The 17,990-nt window shown below is 40.9% G+C and overlaps 1 protein-coding gene across 8 annotated transcripts in view; it reads left to right on the top strand.

Moving 5' to 3' along the window:
* ATXN1 (ataxin 1) overlaps positions 1-17,990 on the top strand; it is a 217,477-nt gene that overhangs the window by 44,332 nt on the left and 155,155 nt on the right. For all 8 annotated transcript variants that reach the window (XM_041413205.1, XM_041413210.1, XM_041413202.1 and 5 more), the window contains one exon: positions 15,081-15,202. The gene's annotated coding sequence lies outside the window, so the exon portion shown is untranslated. The remainder of the gene's footprint in view (positions 1-15,080; positions 15,203-17,990) is intronic.

The raw sequence follows: 17,990 nt of genomic DNA, 5'->3' as shown, positions 1-17,990 counted from the left end.
ACAGCTCTCTAAGCTACAAACCTAAGTGAAGTGGGGAGGGGAGAGAGAACAAGAGACAGTGAGCATGATTTATGAGTCTCACATTATCAAGAATGTGGTGGGAGAGAGGGGGGATAAGATAAATCTGTGAATAATACCATGCAAAGAAGTTCAGAATGTGGAACAACTCCAGGCCATGAATGATCCTGTGAAATTTCATGCCTTGTTTGTGTAAGACGGTCAGAAAGTTATTTTCTTTTTGTCTCTGAAAGAAAGCTGGCTCCAGACGTCCTTGAAATCTTGTGGGATTTGCTAAAAATCATGGGAATTGGTAGCAAAAGTCAGGGTGAATATTAACAGTTAACTCTGTATAGATGGTTATTTTGGCTCTTGGTCTTCATACTTCAAACCTTATTTGCATTAAAATGCTTGTTGTTAGACTTGTAAAATGTCTTTGAGTCTTCATAAGATTTCTTGAAATTATCTGCAGGAGAAATATTAGGACCATGTTATTCATGAAAATTTTTGAGATCCTTTACACTGTATAAACAGTGTGTGTATGTGTACATATATATATATTTTTTTTTTTTCATCAGAAGGATACAACTTCTCATAATGAGTATTTTGTTTTGCTCAGTAGCTTCCTTGTCAGATAGAAATGTGGATTTGAGATACACTGTGACTTTATCCTGATATTTTGTGCCTGTTGTGCACCTGTACAATACCTGTTTGACTTCTGAGTGAAATGCTGTGTATGGTTGTAGGAGGAAATATACTCAACATTTTAAGGACTCTGTAACATAAAACCTGAACTTCAGCCTGTAGTTTCTTACTGTTTGCTGTGGTGGAGGCATTGTCCTGTGGTACTAGAACAACTTTCAGTTCTTTGATAGTAGTAGTGATCTTTCCTTGCCCTGCTACAAATATGCTGAGCGGGCTTTTGAGGGATGAGATTTACTGCTTACTTTAGCAAGTTCTGCAAACAATATCTGACTTAATAATTTTATTTTCTGCTTGTAATTACATATCCTTCTTTTTTTGGTAATGCCGTCAGAACTCCTCAGTTCATTATAAACTCTCAGATCATAATTTTAGGAATAATGTGTATCCTGACTGGTCACAACGAGGCTGAAATTCCATCTTGGGCTTCTGGTGTCATCACAGAACTGGGATGAAATTACAGCTTTAATTTATGTACTATGGGGGATACATTATTTATTACTGTGCATTAGAAAATGATTAATCTCTGCTTGTGTTGCAAGGCTACCCTACTGCTCTGAGTCCCCAGGAAGTGCTGAGACATTGTAGAACTTCTTGTGCAGATTACATACGGTTTTATGAAGCTGCCAGAAAGACCATTGCATTATTCAAAAGCTGCTAGAGGTGATGAAAATTTAGGAAGCCACTATGGGTTTTTTCCTAACTAGTACAATTCCTACAAGGCTTTCATTTGCAGAACCTGAGCATTTCAATACCTTTAGTTGCTTGTAAGTGTTTTGTTTCATATAAGCCATGCTCAGATAACTGGGCTGAGGAGCAGTGTGTTTTAGGGACCCTTGTTCATCAAAGCACTTTAACTGCAGTCAAGCTCTACTGAAGATAATGGAAATCAATCATGTGCTTCATTGATCTGCTGAGTCTGTTCTTTAATTTCTACTTCTTTGGTTGTTCATAAAACCGATTTTCTTCCTTTTCCTCCACTTCCCCAAACTGTGTGTGTGTATGTGGGCATGCATGCGCCTGTGCCCATGAATACATTGAAACTGCAGTGGAGCAACATGAGCTAATGGAAAACTGTGATAAAATTAACTGATTTGACCATATTTAATTTCAATGACTTCTAAAAAATGTTTTAATGTTCTTATAACATTCCATTTTTGTGAGCATTTTCAGTACTAGGAAAGTCAGTAATCAAGTTCTGAAATGTAATGATCAGTACTCTGTAACTTGTTGTAATGTCCACAGCTATGGCTGTGGTGAGTTTGAGTCACACCATTGCTTCACAGCTAGTTTTCATTGGAGTTAGCCTTTCTGCATTAGCCGAGAATATGTCTGGTTTTGTTTTCTAGTCTGTGGACGTGTGTTTGTACAGACCTAGTAGCAGCCACTACACCATACAGCTGTTACCAAGTAACATAACTAATCTGCCACTTCATGAAAAGAATTTGGTATCTGGGGGAGGTGATTGGAATTTTGCATTTACAATGCTCTGCCCTGGTTTGGAGGGGAGGAAAAAAACCCCAGCAAAACAACCAACCAACCAACCAACAAAATCTAACACACTACCCCCCCCGCCCGAAAAAACCCACCCTCACCAAACCCAACACCCAAAGGTTTATAGGAATTCTAATTAATAAACCCTGGCAAATTGTCTTCAAAGTACTCAGCACTATTAAATCTGAAAAAAAGAATTAGATATTTGTAAAAGATCAAACAGATACAAATACCTTAAGAAAAGAAGTCACTGATTTAAATTAAGTGAATGCTTTATACTAGTACAAAAGTATTATAAAAAATTAAATACTCCCACTTTCTAAGGTGGCATTTTTATCTTTTAATGCTTTGATGGCATGTATAAACCACTCAAGTTTCAGCCTTGTGGGTTATATTGTCACCAGAAGCTCTGACTAATGATACAGTAAAGTCTTACAAATGACAGTTGGGTATAGTATGACTCTAAATTACCCTTTTTTTGGTTGTTTTATTATTGTCATATGCTAAAAAAAAAAAAAAAAAAAGCTGCAGTGCCTCCTGAACTTAGTGGGGAAGTGTTACCCTCAATTTAATTAGGGTGGCCATGTTACAAATTGCAGATGTGGAATGTAATACCCAATGACAAAGCTGATAAGCCTTGAGGTGTAAGAATCTTGAAGCTGGTGTAGGGAAAGACGTGCGAAACATGCCAGCAGCTCTACCCCACGCAAAATTAAAATGATTGTCATTTTTGCAGGGAACACCATGGGAATCAGAATTAGAGACATCCACCCCTCTTCGGTTTGAAAGCTGAAGAGATGGCTGCAGTTTCTGTGCAGAGTTTCAGCCTGCTAGAGCTGTATAAATAGATCTCTGGTGCCGTGCAGATCTGAGCGGGACCAGTCGCTTCTTCCTATCTACATCACGAGGAGATGCAGATAGCAGTCCTCTGCAGCTACCTGTGTCATGCCAGTCAAACTGACCACTGGCTGGGACTTCTGAGGGTGGAAAGTCTTGCTCAGGTGATGTTCTCCACTCCGAAGAAGTAAGGAATGAGGTTTATGTAGATGTAGGCTGATCTTTTAAAACCTCATTTGGATTTTAAATGGGACATGGCATTTGTGCTAGCTTTCTGAATGAGTTGCAGCCTTGGGCGAATCCAGTATCATGTGAGTCAAGATAGTGTATCACATCAATAGAGAGGAAACCAGCTGTTTAGCATTGGGGAGTTTTAATTGTGCTATGATAGAGACATGAGACTGGAAATAAATACAGCAGCATGAATTTTATACATACACTATAATTTCTTACTTTTCTGCCTTCTAGCTCTCTGTAAATATTATTGCCAGCTTTGTGTAGGGAGGGGCTTTAAGTTGATAGGAGAGGTAGAAAGGAGGACCAGAGTAAAAGCTGAAGGGTAGATTTCCCAGGGTTCTTAAGCTACCTGTCAGTCCTGGTGCTCATAGGGCAAATTCTGTTGGGCTGTCACAGTCTAAGAGTTGGATCCTACTCCTGCAAGCCAAGGGTGACACCGTGGATGTACAGTTCTGCATCTGTATGTGAAGGACTGAATCCTCAATAGAGGACCATAAAAGTGCAAAAGAAGATTGGAGGGGAGAGAGAGAAGAAAGAATGACAATGGGTTTTGACATAGGATTGAGGTCCATTAACTTCTTGGCACAGAAGTCCAACTCTGGGAAATGAATCTTAAAGTAGGTTTGTTACACACCTAGGAAAGTGTGCAGTCACTCCTTCCTCTGCAAGTGCTTCCCTCTCACCTTGCCTGCAGATGCAGACTGGAAAGACATGGCTCTGATCACTCTGGTGAATGTGTTACAGCCAGTCCATGCTTTGCTCTTCAGAGTGTGGGCTGTTTTATTGCCCAAGTTTTCGTTTAAGATCAATAAAGGTTGGGTAGTGTGGCTGTGCTGTGCTGGGTTGTGCCTGCCTTGGTGCACTGCGGGAGCTTGCCGAGTTGTATAATTGCACGTTTACTGTCATACCATGAATGACTGATGGCATAATTTGTATTTTCAAAATAGATAAGCAGCTCAGCCTAATCAGGTGGTGTGGTAAATATTTCCAGGAGATAAAAACAAAGTATTAGGGCAGGGAACAGAATTACGAACTTTCTTTAATGAGATGCATATTGTTTGATCATGTTTTTTTCATATACATGAGCTTCTACATGCCAAATTCTAGTAATCACTGGCAGCTGCTTCACAGTCTTGGAGAAATAATACTGTAAATACTGGAAACAGTAAAAATGACTTGATGTGTCAGTTTGCCTTTCAGACTTCTGTGACTAACAGGTGATTAGTACAAATAGCAGAAGGCCCTTTTATCTTTCATCTTGCTTCTGGAAATAAAAAGAAAGGGAAAGCTGTGGGACAGAGGGAACAAATTCAGCTCCTCCAGACAGTTAACAGTGGTACTGCTGACTGGCTTGGATTACAGTTCTGGCTGGGTGGGTGTTTAACTTGTAAATCTGAGTAGTTCTGCTCACTTCCGGAGCCCCTGAAGTTAACCATATAAATGTTTTGGGACCTTAAAGAGCCTCCTTGGCTTATTCTGGAGAGTTTGCTGCAAAATCTTATGATGTAGGAAAACCCCCAAATCATAAGTCTTTTCCCACTTCTAATGAGTGGCTAATTCTAATGGGATGTGGAGGGATTCAATTTCCATTTGTTTATGCATACCGATTTTCAGTGCTCCAAAAAGATGCAAAAAATGAGAATGTCATAGTTTTGTGTGTTGATCAGCTGCTGTTATTTTTCAAAGGCACAAATTTTAAATAGCAGATGCTAATTTAAGTAACATTTTAACATATGTGGAAAGCACTCCTGAAAAAATACTGACGTTAGAGTGAAGGATTTTTTTTTAATGAAACATTTTTCTCTAGTACAAATGTGTCAGTGCTTTTTGACAATCACACTCACTGGAACTTGGGAGAGCAGGGGGAGCAATTCACTCTTTCACAAAGAACAGTTTGTTTTTAATAATAAAGATAAGATCCCAGTAATAACTGTGAAAAGGCCTAGGAAAGTAGTGCATTCACAGGTGGATGAAATATTTCTGTAGAGTTTAGATGTCTTTCTGAAAATACTGTACAGCAAATTTCTGAGCTTGATGCTACTCACTTGCATGAAATGAAGGGTTGTTTCCCACTCTGGGGGGGAATCTAACCTCAAATTTTATGTCCTCTCATATGATTATCATAAGCCTAAAGGAGCATAATTTTCCTTGCTGACTTTCAAAATCTCTTTAAATTTTTTTGAGCCTTAAATTGATTAATCTAGTGTACATTGCATTTAAATATATACCTATATGTTGAGGCATATGTATTTTAGCGCAAAATAAGTCAGGAGACTAGTACAAGGAGGTGTGTTTGTAGCTTTTTAAACTTATTTTAAAGCAATTATGTAATTATCATTGTCTTTTTTTTTAGTAATATACCAGCTACTGAAAGTGGGCTGTTGTCTATTTCAGCCTGTTTGAAAGAAAGTTGTGCAGTTGGTTTCCTTGCAAATGTCGCTCATCCTGCAGAGACTGGCTGAAGGGTTACTTTCATTTTCTCCAGGACAGTGCTGACAGGAAAGTTATGTGGTGGTACAGTTACTAGCTGTAGACACCAAAGAGAAACCCTGGTTGTAAAGTCAAGGAATTGTTGGATTAGACAATATAATGTTAAAATTGACACAGGCTGGTGGCAGAAAATGAAAGTGTTGAGTGCTAACTTTGTCATGACAAATATATGCAGGTTGAAAGCATTTGGTCCTAGGTATGAATAAATGCTGGAGAGATTAGACTGCACTGCAGCCCCCATTAGTACATGGGTATATATGTAAAGAGGTGCAATATCCAAAATAAATTAGGCTGTAAATAATTTTTCTCATTACAAATTCTGTTCACCAAAATTAATAAGACATACGTAGCCATATGCAACATGCAACACTGTGACTGTTCCATAAACTTATTTTTGTTTCTAATGATATCTGTCTTATATTATGAATAATGTAAAGGAAAAATAGTTTGTTTTGATCCTCCAGGGGAAAAACCCTTTCATTATCTCACCTCTCCTCAAAAACCCCAGACATCTACATGTCCTCTGTCATTTGAAGCAGATTTGAATCTGTTATCTGTACTTTTCCTGTCTTGCATAGGAACAAAATGTTGTCCTACTTTCTGTAATTGGAATTTGGTAAATCACAAATAAGTTACGGTAGTAAACTGAATGTGTTAAAGAAATGGAACAGAGGACAGATTACAATTTAATTTCCCAGAAGATAGACCTAATATTATTCAAAAACAGAATGCAGTTCACAGTAAGTACAAGTAAAGCTGTGTTTCAAACCAGCCTAAGTAAAATAAACCTCCCTGGGCAAGATGATGCTTTATTTTGTTATTGATGGATGTTACAGAACTGGCACTGCAGTTCTGGGTTTTAACATCAGATCCATTGGTTTACCTTTCTTGCCAGTACAACATCATTTTTCTCAGGCCAAGATGAATATTTTAGTTTTTTTTCCTTGTGGAGTACACTAGCTTTGTATCTCCCCGAGTTTCTGCAGTAAGGTTGGAGTCCACTGGCCAATTCCAGCTAAATTTAACAGGCAGGTTGAGCTCTGAGCAGTTTTGTGGAACCAGGATTTGGGTATAGAACAATGACAGAAACAGGTGACCTTTCTGGAGGAAAGGCTGGTCTGTGTTATCAGAAATGTGAGAGTGCGATGGGATGAGCCATTGCTCAGGGTTAGCTTTGCTCAGAGCGTGCATCTCACTGTGCATGGGGTCATGTGGAGGCAAAGCCACATGAACCAGCCTTCATGGACTCCACTGCGTATGGGACTGCTTGCTCTTTTAATGAGGGAGAACATCCCACATCTTTTTACTTTACCCATGCTTTATTGGTAAATGTCAGATTGTAAGTGTTCCGCTTACTCTAAACTAACAGCACCTTCACTCATTTCACATACTCTCTGTGAGTCAAATGTAGCCCAGGATAGATGGACAAGGGGATGTGGCCAGGGCTGTGTGACAGATAGAACATGGTGCTGATCTGTGCAGCTGAGCTGGGAGGTTAGAGCCCAACCCACCTTTTCTGTCCTGTGCATAGACTTACCAGGGAATGCAGTTTGAACACAGAGATCAGTTATTAAAGGTCCCAAACTTTCCCAGACAGCTGTTGAAAATGCAGGACAAGGAGTTAGGCCCAAAGTTGTGCTGTTAAAAATTAACCATATTAGAAACCATATCCCTGGTTAGTTTAATACACAGAAACAATTACCTTTGCAGGAAACTAATACAGATCCACAAAGCTTTGGAGGGAAAGGACAAACAGCGTGGTAGCAGTTGTGACAGGGCCCAGCTTCCCATACTGACTCTGCCTTTTTCATGCATGAAAATGGACAGTGGTGGTGAAGTTGAGACTGTGGATTTTACACACACTTCCTCTGTGCTTGGGCTTCCTGCTTGCAGTGACCTCAGAGTCGTGTCCTGCGTGGAAGGCGTGTGAAGGAAGAGAGAAGCTTTCAAAAAGAATTTGAATACTAGGAGAGCATTTCACTTGGCCTCAGCCGGGTCCTCAGCACGGTGGTCAATGTCACTCTCGCTCACAAATTTGCTGCCAGGTACAGAACAGTTTAACAAAAGTTGAACAGAAGAATCAATGACATTTAGTTTCCTGTGCCTGGAATGAAAGGAAGTTTCTATCACAAGGTATTTCTTAGCAGCTTCCAGTGAAACTCTAGTGTGTTATGCTCTTGCTACTGCTAGGGACAAACAGCTGATGAGGAAAAGAAACAAGTATGGGGGATTGTGTACAGGTGGCTTTTAGCCACCAGCCTGAAAACCTCCACATACTCAGCAGGTACTTTTTAATGGGTGGCAAAAGTAAAGCTAGACATCATGTCATAGAATTCTTAGCTTTTCGTGCTCTGAAAAAAGATGTGATGACCGTTTTATTAATTGAATTAGTTATGGTAAGTGTAAAAATTTTGAGGGTCTATTTAATGACATTTTCAAAGAGAACAAAAGATCCACTGTGAGGACAAAAACCAGAGGACATTTGCCATAAGCTCAGATGACAATGTATTAAGAAAGCACTACTGCCTAAAATTTTCTGCTGGCAATTTTTACAACTAATGCCTAAATTTTTATTATTATGCCCAATGTTTATTATTTCAGGGATTTAATGGTGGTAGTATTATCTTTCATGGGGCTTAAAGGTAGTACTTTTTTGATCTTTTTATCCAGTTCGTTTTATTTTTTCCCATCTCTAATAATTCTTTACTATTTTGATGAAAGATGAAAATTTTCACTTTGTTTTACTTCTTCCCTTCTGCAGCTGTTTTCTTACTATTTTGGTGCAGGACAAAGAGAAGATAATTTAAAGAGTAGAAGAGCTCATTGTAAAACTACAGAAATTAGGTTAGTTATTGTAGCTGAAACTACTTTGATCTATTCTTTACATTGTTCGTTTCAAGATGCTCTTGCTGCTTGTCAGTATTACACTGTTGCAATATTAGAATAGAATATAATAATAACATCTTTTAATTTGGTGGCATAAAGATGAGCGACAGCAGAATATTTGATTTTTATTATTATACCTACATTAAAAAGTAGTGTGGACCGACTGGAGAGAGTATCTGTGAAAACTGCTGAGGTTTCACCAGGCATGTTTTGGGGCTGCTTTTACTTCTCAGCTCTCTGGTGCTGCTGGCTGGGGAACACAATGCTTCTAGTTAATTCCTGCCAAGAGGGATTTGTTCCTGTGCTGCAGGACCACCCCACAATACAACTGAAAGCCCAGGCGGGATAGATTACCTGGAGACTTGGTTTAAAAGCTGCATTCCTGATCTAGCAAAAGCAGAAGGTAGCTTTGCCCTATAGGGATGTAGTAGGATGAAGGCATGGAAAGAAAGGCATATTTCAGTGATGTGATTGTGTATAGTTGTGCCAGTTAGTGAAACAAATTTAATAATTTTTCTTTCTTTTTGTTCTCTCTTCCCTTTTCTTTGTAATTATTACTGAAAGGGGAAGGTTGATGTGAGTAGGTTTCTGAGAAGGAAGGCTGTTTGGAGAAGTTAGAAAGAAGAAATCTTCTACTGAAAGGATCGTATCTTCTTTAAGAAGCTTATACGATGCCAAGTGCACATTAGATGCTTAACCAGTAATGACCCGTGTCTAGTGGCTGGTACTTGACCTGCTGATGTGAGCATGTGCTCACGTGGGGACAGTGCTTGTAACCTTCAGTCACGGAGGGGGCTCAGACCGACACTGCACTCAGCTGGGGCTCTCAGCCATCCAAAGACACTGGCTGGGCATGCTTTATTTAAAGGTGTACAGCCTCTTTTTGGTCTGTGTCCTGAGGGCAGGGAAGGGGATGTGTAATGTCATATTATTGCTAGCATGACTTGGAAAAAGACATGATGTTATCTGAAACAGTAAGTGTGAGAGCCGGTCTGGCAGATGTGACAGTCCTGCTTTCTGGATCTGACAGTTGGCAGCCCAGGGAGCATACAACCAGACCTAGTATTTGCTGAAATGCTCATGCTATGGCTTGTGCTGAAGGAAAGGAAGAAGTAGAGGTGACAGGATACAGTGTTTCGGGGTTTTTTTTACAAACGACAAGTTTGGAAGTAGATTTACAGAAAAGCATTGTCTTTCTCAGTTTCCTGTCTCTTCTTGATTAAAAGAGTAGGTTTGACTACAAAAAAACCAACCAATCTTTGTAGCCAACCAACTCACTGAATTCAGGCAGGTGACAACATTTCTTTTTCTGCCTGGCAGATTTTAGCTGCTGGCACAGTCCTGCTAGTCTCAAAAAGTAAGACCAAACCACAGTGGTACTGAGCTGGTTGTGGCTTAGTCAAATTTCTATTCTAAAAACAGCTTATGGTAAGGCCTCCAAAGTTTCCTGCAACAAAGGTCATCACAGGTTTCTTCTCTAATGTCTTGAATGTCTCCTGTACTCTCTGTCACTGGAGATACATGATTGTATAAAGAATGTTGATTGTTCAGATCTTTCTATATAGCAGCAAGCAACTAGATCCCAAAAAACAACCTCATATAGCTAGAAGGTAGGTGAGATGAGTAAGTAAAGCAGAAGGCAATAGGAAAAAAATACGAGGCCCATCTGTTCCAAGCAACATGGAATTTCTATTGTTTTTCTAGAGCCCTTCCTTTGAAGGACCCAGAATGTATCTGCACACTAAATATCACACCATATTTCATTTTCTTAATATCTCTTTCTAAACTATACATGCTCTTCAGCAGAGGCACGCCTGCCTGCTGCTTTTTGTGGGCAACATGCTGAACTTTTACAGGAGGATGTATGTTACTGTTCAGAGCAGCTTGGCCAGTGAAAGAGTGGGTGGAGGGTATTCAGCTCTGCATCCACTGGCATTCCTTGTTTTCAGAGGTCGTGAGCCACGGAGGGCTGTGCCTCTGAGCACAGGCATTCATATGGCAGGGTCGCTGCCAAGGGATGAAGCCACTGACTTGTAATGCAGTCTGTCTCTCTCAGACCTTCATGCTGGGATAAAGGAGGCACTTAGGGTGCCAGGGAGAGCCTGAGGTCAGCACCTGATGGGACTGGGGCTTTATGACTTGGAAAGACATGACACGCCTCAGGGTAAGCGAGGGAGATCATGGCTCTGTGTCACCTTGTAATGATAAACAGGTGGCATCAAGGCATGGGGGCAGTGAGCGTGGGCTGGTAGTTCTAGTCCAAAAATCATGCAATAAAGTCATTTTGGCTGTTAAGAAAAGAGAGGAGTTCATGGTGTGTGTATGTTTATGAGCAGAAGGCAAGAAAAGGAGTAAATAGCACATAGGAACGTGTGCCTGAGCCTGCCAGACCCTTGAGAGGCAAGAGAGAACAGTAGATCCATTCCTGTGAGATCTGGGGGGAAGAGATCCTGTCCCCATGGCGAGAGGTGTGCAGAGAGCCTGGTGCTGTCATTTCTTCATCCCTCATAGCTCATTCCAAAATGAGATCACATTTTAGCAATTCACTGTTCTCAACTGGCCTTGGCTCTGTCCTGTCACGTGCAGTAGTACTACTTTTGCCCAGGGTCACCCCAGAACTGCTTGCCCTGGGGATGGCAAGGGAGGCTGGCAGTCCTCTCTGCCCCCCAGGCTTGGAGGTAGGTAAGCCTGCTGAAATCCAGAAATAAGAGAGGAGTCTTTGTAGCTTGTCTTGAGGTTTAATTTCTCTCTTTACTTGAGTCTTTGTTTCCATTGCTGTGGTTTTTCATCAGTTTTGATTATAGTCAAGTCATGCTAACATAGCGTACATGCAGTTTACCTAGAATGGAAAATCATGTCAGTCCATTCAGCTCCATCGACCTTTTGAGAGAGGCCCCACTGTGAAATGAAGGAAGACTGGGGGAAAATAGGCATCCTACTGCTGGTATTTTATCAGGCTGCTACTCTCTTGGTATTTTCTTAAAGTCCCAAGCTGGCAAAGCGAGGGGTAGTGCCTCAGCTCTCACTAAAAAGCAAAATATTTCTGCCTTTGAGTGCAGAGCAGCAGAGCACCTGGCGTGTTCCTGTGGTTCTGAAGCCAGAAGGCAGAGAAATCGATCCTGTAACTTTTGTCCAATCTCGTAGCTTTTGAGGGAACTGCTGTGTTTTGAGGAGATGTGTGCTGATCAACCATCATTTAATTCCTGGGGGTTACTAGTAGCACGTGCTGCAGCTGGGATAGACTGTTGGATAGCCCTGGCTGAACTCGGCATCTTTGTAGCAGGCAGGGTTAATGCTGTGTGTATGGGAGGGGGAAGGAGGATTTGCACTTCAGACCTGCCTCTGCTGGGAGCTAGAGAAGCCAAGCACCGCCTCATTTATTGCACCGGGAAGAGTGAAGGAGCTGACAAGATATTCCTTTAATTTGTTTGAAGCTGCATTCATTTCTCCAGAAGGGGGAGAGTGGAGTAGTTGAATGCTGGGAGGAATGTGCGTAATTCAGGATTGTCCTTTTTCCCTGACTCCACAGGCACTACGAGAAAAATCAAGATGTTTAGAAAGGGGCTGTCAGATCTACTCACATGTTTTGCGAAGTCCAGGATTATCTGGCTGTTGAGTGAGTCTTTGTAAAGTGTGACCCAACAATTCTGTTTTAAGAGTTCACTGTTCGTTTTGATACTATTTCAGTTACTGAGAAAATACTATAAACGCATGGAGGTGCAAGCCATGTGCACCTCATGACTGCAGGAAGTGCATATATGTACGGCAGGCCTCATGCTCCTTTCTGATGGTGAAATTTGAATCTGGCTCACAGATACATTGTAACAAAAAAAAAAAAAAAAAAAAAAAAAAAAAAGAAGCCAGAATTAGTTTAAAGTATTTTTGTTATGCTGAATTTTTAATGTTTTATTCTCTGATATATAAATTGTTACTTCTAGATTTTTTTTGAAAACCAGACTATTTCCTCCATCACAGTTAAATCTATTTTCTTTTGACAACCCTGATTTGTTGCTCCTGTTTCTGTAAGGATCAGATGGGTAATGGAAGCTGTACAGCAACTTTATCTATGCTACTCAAGACAGTAAAATGCAGGCTGACAATAGGCCTTTTTTCAGCAGCTGTAAAGCTGTTGTGTGAATACAGTGAATCCATTCAGTGTCCCCCACGCTTGCTGGGAGCACCCTGGAGAAGAAAGTTGTACTAGTGAAATGACTATCCAGCAAAATGGTTTCAGAGGGGCAGGCTTATGACTCACTCCTTATTTTGATTTGCAGGGTCTTTTTCTGGGTATGTGAAGTTTCATCCTGAGTTAAGAGATGTATAACTTCATATAACTTTCTCCTTGTTTCCAGATTGTCCACTAAATCAGCATGGGTGTTGTGTTCCTTGCATCAGTCCTCTGAGATGGGGGAATAACTCTTATTTTTGTTGTAGGGGCAGGGGAAATTCTGGGTTAAGTGACAGTGTGCATTAGGAGCCAAATGCTCATGCCGTAGTTGTATTATAGAAGCTCAAGTGTCATTCAGAGCTATTTCAGCCTTTCAGGAAGTGTCACATAGCATTTGCCCATAGGTCATGCAGAAAAGCCTAGAGGATAGCTGGGAATCTGTCCATCAAACAGTTTTATTTGACTCTTTAAACAGAGCATTAAAAATGTAAGTATGTAAAGTGAGAACAGGAGGATTTTATGCTGATTTTCATCATTGGGCCACCTTGTATTTGAGCTCAGGAAAAAAATGAGAGGCAGAACCGACTTGATTTGGCAGGGTGACGCTCTGTAAGATAATCCCTTTAACACTTTTTCTTAAAGTAAGAATGGTTTCTAGGTGGCATGAGTCATGGACAGACTGTCGTCATTTCACTGTGAACTTGCAGCCTTCTCTGGACGTGTGTCACAGATTCAGAGGGCTTTGTCCGCTTCCTGCAAGTGGTAGGCTTGGCTCTTGCAGTCTTGACTGGTGTTGACTGGTGCAGGCTCCTTGAAGGAAGAGGCAGCACCACGTCAGCAAAAATAAGCATGGTGGAGTAGGGGTCCAGGCTAATTTAAGCAGAGTATTTCCTACTACTGGGGAGTGGTGACATAGGCACAGCCTTTGTACAGGTGTCAAGGTCCTCCTTATTTGTGTCTTGTGGTCTGCTTCAAGTTTTGGGTTGTTTTCCTCTAGGGTGTGTGTGGGAATACACTCTGGTGTAGAAAGCTGTATTTTTTAAATTTTTGACCACTTTTGGAAAAGTTGTCTTTTTTGAGGTATATAAAGCCACAGAAGGCTGTGAATATTGTCTTCATTTCTTAATTAAAAGCAAGGGGATAATTATTCAGACCTGTCTGTTCTAGCCAAGGAAGAAAATCAAAGTGTTCTGGTTTACATGCACACAAGGTCAAATCCTCTCGTCATGTTGTGTAAATTTGTTGGCTTCAGTGGGGGTAGCCACAGGTGTAACCCTGGGAACAGTTTCTTTCAGGCTTTTTACAGAGCAAAAATGAATGTGGTTGTTGGTCCTAAAAATTGTTCATGGAGAAATAGCTGGGATGCTTGTAATCCAGAGAGGCCATGCAAATGCAAGACCACGCTCTCAGAGGGAACGTGAACTCTGCACTGGCTGGCAGTGTTTTCCTGCTGACAGAGCCTGGTTTGGAGTCTTACGTACTCAGCTGGCCCTTGGCCAAGCCTTGCTGCAGGTACAGGAGAGGGAGGAGGGTGAAACAGGGGGCGGTGAGAAACTGTTCTTGGTAGCAGCACTCGCTGAAAAGTCAAAACCCTTCAGACCTTTTTTGGTGATGGTAGAGAATGTCAAAATTGATTGTATTAGAGACCTGCCAGTTACTCTTAACGCATGTACTTTGTCGCTCCTCCTCCCTTCCTTTCTCCCTCGACAGCTGGGCTGGGTTTTGTAGTGCTAATGCTGCATTGCTTCTCCAGCACGGCTACTACTTCCCCCACGCTGCTACTACAGAAATACTACAGGAACTCAGTGAAGACTGAGGGAGAGGGCTGTATATGTTTTATTAGTGATAATAGCAGTGAGAGCAGGAATAAAACTATGTAGCAGTTTAATAGTTTACATAATGATTTTTCTTCTGGTTTGTGTTCTGGGTTTTCTTCCATTTTTGCCGTCATAAATTTGCGGAGTCTGATATATCCTGGATTGTGCATTAAACGAATACTTTGTAGTGTGCTATCTTATGGGGTTTTACAATGCCAGGTTTTTGAGTGGTCAAAACCAGTGGTTTTTTTTTTTTGTTCACTTGGGTCTTTTTAATTTTTTTTTTAAGTACAGCTCACAGAAGAGCTGCTGCTGGAGGAAGTTACCACACTTGCTTTAGTTAATGAAACATACATTCAAAAAAGGTCAGGGATTTCCCCTGAGCCACCCACCAATTGCTTGAAATGACATTTTCATTCTGAGTGTTTCTTTTTTTTTGTTTTTGTTTTAAGATTCTGGAGCACAGGGACAGAGTTTTAATGCAAAATACCAGAAAAAAAGTCTGCAGCATCTCCTGTGAGAGGGGGGAGAAAAGGAGATTAACAATTGCATCTTGAAACACTCATGATTTGAGGTAAGTGATTGGAGGGTCTTGTCATAAGTTGCAATTAGTTTGTAATTAAATTAATCATTATTTACCTTGGAGTGTCATGATATTGTTGTTGAAGGCAGTAAAAACAGGCAGGAGAGGGAGGGAGAGAACTGTAAGGGCAAACCCAGAAACAGCAGTAAAAATACATATTGCACTTCTTGAAAATGGGTCCCATGAGTTCCAGTCCCACAAACTGGTAATCATTCTGATATTTATAAGTGTTAAACCCTGTTTAAATCAGTGAGACTATTCTCCCTGAAAGTTAGGCATGAGCCTAAATATTTCCTAGTTTGGAATCTATATCATATGGGAGCTATTGAAGAAGGCTGTTGAAGAACATACAACACAGAGCCAGAAAAATGCATATACTAATCTCTTACTGTTGGTGATAGTGTCAGGAGTAATCAGATTTTGCAGCATTCTTAAGTGATATTTTTATATTAAATACATAGTTCTCATTTTTATGTTTAAACACCTCATTGAAATACCAAACTTCTTAGCAAAGCCTGTGAATTCTACAACAGCTTTAACAATATATCTGCCTTAATTGCTTCATCAGTGTGCCTTTGAACAAATAGAGTTAAATGTATAAAGAAAATAGTGTCCACTTTCATAACTAGAGTTGCAAATTGCGCTTGGATATTTGAATAGCAACTGAACTAAAAGTTCCCTGACTGAGGCTGAATTGTATTGTCAGAGTTAATTTTTTTTAAATAAAGACAATGACAAGGCACAAGGAGAAGCTCACCTTTTCCCTTTAGTCTTCTTTTTTGTTTGTTTTGCTTTAATTTCTCATTAAAAATAATCAAACCTGAATCTAGTAAGGAGAAAATACTACAGTTGTAAAACTTTTAACCAATGAAAATGTTGCATAAATGAACACTAAAAACACCAGCATCTTCCTTAAATAAAAATTTTAAGTTATTTATTCTGCCCTACAATTGTGCTGAAAGAGACAAAACTGCAACTGTAAGGAATCTGCAGAATCAAAAAGACACATATAACCTGGAAGAAGCAGGGTATACGTTCGCACAAATGTGCAGAGAATCAAAACCTTTTGGCAAGTGGCATTTGCAGACACATATTGCTTACCAGATTTCAGAAGAGAGGAGAGCATAGCCGAACCCTGGTGATTGCTCTGTATTTGCTCTGTAGGAACAGAGCTATTAAGTTCCTTTTGAAATCAACAGGCCCACTGCAGGGAGCTAAATATTTCCTTTCTAGTCAGTGGACAGGGGCCCTTGCTTGGGAGATTGTAGTGTATTAGAGTGGTCCTGTAGGTATTTGTACTGATTTTTCTGAACAGGACAAAAGTTTTTCAAATCAGTGTAGCCAACTCCTTTTTACGTGCAGGTCTTGCACTAGGGACTGTGAGCCCAAACAGCAATACAGAACTCTTTCAGCAGGATTCTGAGGCAATTTTTGTAGTTTGAAATGAGATATTAATGCAAACCTGTTGGAAGGCTGAGGTTGGGAAATGCCTTGCTCTCTGGGGCAAGCCCTGTTTCAGGTGCAGGTGACAGTCTTGGCCAAACCAATGAGGGAGAAGTGCTGCATTGTGTGATCACCCTCAGCCCACTTTTGCTTTCTGTCTATCCCACTCTCTTGGAGGCAAGCATTCCTTCTTGGTTCTGTGGAGCATAAATCAAAATGCTTTTATTGCTGCCTTCTTTTCATTGATGTCAGGCCAGGATAAGGCGAATGATTTTCCTTTCACAATTGCCTTCTTGTTCCTCTCTGAGGAAGCGCATGTTGAAGTTCAGGAAGAGGTGTTTTGTAGCATCTGTGTGGCCTTCAAAATCATTTCATCAGCTCTATGTTACACTCAGAAAATCGTTGAGGTTGTTTTTAGCTTTCTTTGTATCAGAGTGCAGGAGCTCATTGTCAGTATTGGAGGGAACCTCTTTGGTGCCAAAAGATCCATTTTAGGATATATTAAATTGTACTGCTATCCTTCTCCTTTCTTATTTTTTTCAGCATGTGAAGAAATAATGTCCCCATTTGTGTGCGTGGAGTAGGTCCTGCGGTATATGCCAGGGAGTTATGTGGTGCTGAGCTGAGCAGGCAGTGAAACTGACTCTCTCCTGCTTTGTGTTTTTCACTGGGAGTGAACACAGGGGACCGAGCCTGCCCAGATTAAACACATGCCTTTTTTGTTTTGCTCTTCGTTCAGCTGTCAGCATGCCATGTTCAGATGGCAGTGACCAGTCACAAATTGTCCCCTGACCATGCTCCTCAGCTCTCCTGAACCATTAGTTTTGTGGAGCACTTCAACAAAGATGGAACTGGTTTGATTTCCCTGCCCCCTGCCCGGGCTAATGGAAGAAGACTTTGTTTGTTTGTATTTTCCCCTCAAATAAGCTGCATTAGATCCCAAAGCAACTTGTGTTAAGTGGAAATGAGGCTTTGATAATATGTGTGCTTGCTAGAGACTTAAGATTTTTTTTCCCCACCCCCTGTATATGGATCTTTTCAATGGGGTGCCGCTATTGTGAATCAGAAGGAAAGTGCACAGGCTGCCAGGCACATAATGGAATTATTCTTTTGTTTCAGTATGTGTGTGTGAGCCTTTGTAAAGAGGAGGTGGTGGGGACAGAGAACAGAGACCTTCACTGGAGGGAGGCAGGAGAGTGGCACAGTGGCACAGTGCAGGGCAGCACTGTGGCAAGACGTGGCCATGCCAGTGCCACCATGCCCCTTCTGCTCAGCTCTGGTGGGCACTGCCTGGGACTCACACTGTCACACTGCATGTCCCAGGAAAATGGGTGAA

Source organism: Onychostruthus taczanowskii, unplaced genomic scaffold, assembly GCF_017590055.1.
Source record: "Onychostruthus taczanowskii isolate IOZ18803 unplaced genomic scaffold, ASM1759005v1 scaffold40, whole genome shotgun sequence".
Taxonomy (NCBI): Eukaryota; Metazoa; Chordata; class Aves; order Passeriformes; family Passeridae; genus Onychostruthus; species Onychostruthus taczanowskii.
Note: the sequence above shows the minus strand (reverse complement) of the source record. Positions and strands in the feature narration are given on the sequence as shown.